General features: G+C 31.1%; 1 long non-coding RNA gene across 1 annotated transcript; it reads right to left on the reverse strand.

Annotated features, from left to right (window-relative positions):
• Positions 1–368: 368 nt before the first annotated feature.
• Positions 369–1266, reverse strand: LOC114389352. The gene is made up of 2 exons (XR_003661753.1): positions 1073–1266; positions 369–776 (listed from the first exon to the last, which is right to left on the reverse strand). It is a non-coding gene; the product is annotated as an uncharacterized LOC114389352 (long non-coding RNA).
• Between the last annotated feature and the right edge of the window lie 446 nt (positions 1267–1712).

Raw genomic sequence — 1712 nt, forward strand, 5'->3', positions numbered from 1 at the left:
AGAGAAGGACAAAAGTGATAGATGTGAATATGAATAAAATAATATGAAAAAACTAAAAGGATAGGTATATAAGGTAGTTCTAAAAATTGAGATATAGAAAAAAAGAGAGATAAAAGAAAAGGTATCGATAAAATCAATACATGTGATGAATGACATATATATGATGAGAACATAAAAAAGAAATTAAGAGGTATAGGGAGGTTGTAAGAATTTTAGTGTGAAAAAATAGGATTAATTAAAATGAAAAATCAAGGATAATATAAAGTGTGGAAATTGCTGTAAAAAAATGTAGAAATTCTTAAGCAAGAAAAAAAATCCAATCTTTATTGGAAGGCAAAAAAAATCCAATTAGGAAGGTTGTATCAGTATTTAGTATATCTAAAGTCGTTTTATTTTCCTAAAGGAGTTTATTTTACAACTGGGTATCTGTATAAGGGACCTTGTGAATGAGAACCAAGTTAGATAAGGGGGCCTTCCATTTTTGGCTGATCATGGAAATTGAGTGCATCTTTACATCTTTATAGTTCGTATGAAAGTTAAATTTCTGTTACAGTTTAGGTGGAAATGGACCCAAACCATACAAACTGCCTCTTCTTGACAAGGGCATATATGTCCTTGTAAATTAAAAAGCTTCCCCTTAATTCCAAAGAAAAAAGCCTTTCCTTGAGGATAAGCAAAAATATATATATGGTGCATATATAAACTATCTAGCTGCATCATCTGTACCATTCTCACTGTCCATTTTTTCTGTCTCAGCCAATAGTACAAGCCATCCCCTAACAAAGAAATACATAAAGAGAATTTTAAAATTCTAATTCTAATTTCTCAAATTTGTTACATATATATAACATAACTAGCTTTTATGACTAGTAATTAGGAAAAGGAATCAGACAGGCATTTGACACATGTGCCTTTTCATGAAAGAAACAAAGATGTATAGTCAAACAAGTTTTTAAGAGGCAAATTACAATAAAAAAGGGGGGTGATATTATGTTCGAAGATGGAACCGTTTTTAGATAACCAAATGAAAAGGAGTACATGGTAAAGAGAAGAGGAGATTATTGAACCATACTCTACCCGAGGCATGCACTGTGAGAAATCTGAATTTCTGATCCTGTATGTAGTTGAAGCCCATGCTACAATGCAAAGGTATTAATTCCATACGCCAAAGGAAATTCAGCATTGTGGGTACCTCAACATTGGTCTTTTATAAGTGAGTCAAACGTAATGTCACATTGATTCTCAGCCATGGAACATGGCCTCCTTCAGATACACAACCCTATTTAATATAGGAGTTGCCACTTTTTTACTAATCAAAATGAAATGTGTCAACAACAATAAGTAGCTTTTAATTAGACTTCAACTAATTAATACCTTCTTTTTCTTGAAATTACACATACTTTAGTAGGTTACTTTTTCTCACGCACCCTCGAGTACACATACTCTCTGCCTCCACGCATTTCAATGACCAAGTCACATTCTAATGGCTTTCTGTTTATGATCAACAGAGTAATACTTCTCCAAAAAAAAAATTTATATAAAGCACATTAGGTGTCTGCTTATCATACAATCCTTAAACAATTTTTTTTTTTTTAGCTTGACACTAATTACTCATTCCCTTTTGTTATAAATTAAAAGAAAACATTTTTTTTAATTAACTATGGTAAATTTTAACTAATAATAAAAAGTACGTCAAAATGAGTATTAGAAAG

The sequence above is a fragment of the Glycine soja genome, chromosome 16 (assembly GCF_004193775.1).
Source record: "Glycine soja cultivar W05 chromosome 16, ASM419377v2, whole genome shotgun sequence".
In the NCBI taxonomy this organism is placed as follows: Eukaryota; Viridiplantae; Streptophyta; class Magnoliopsida; order Fabales; family Fabaceae; genus Glycine; species Glycine soja.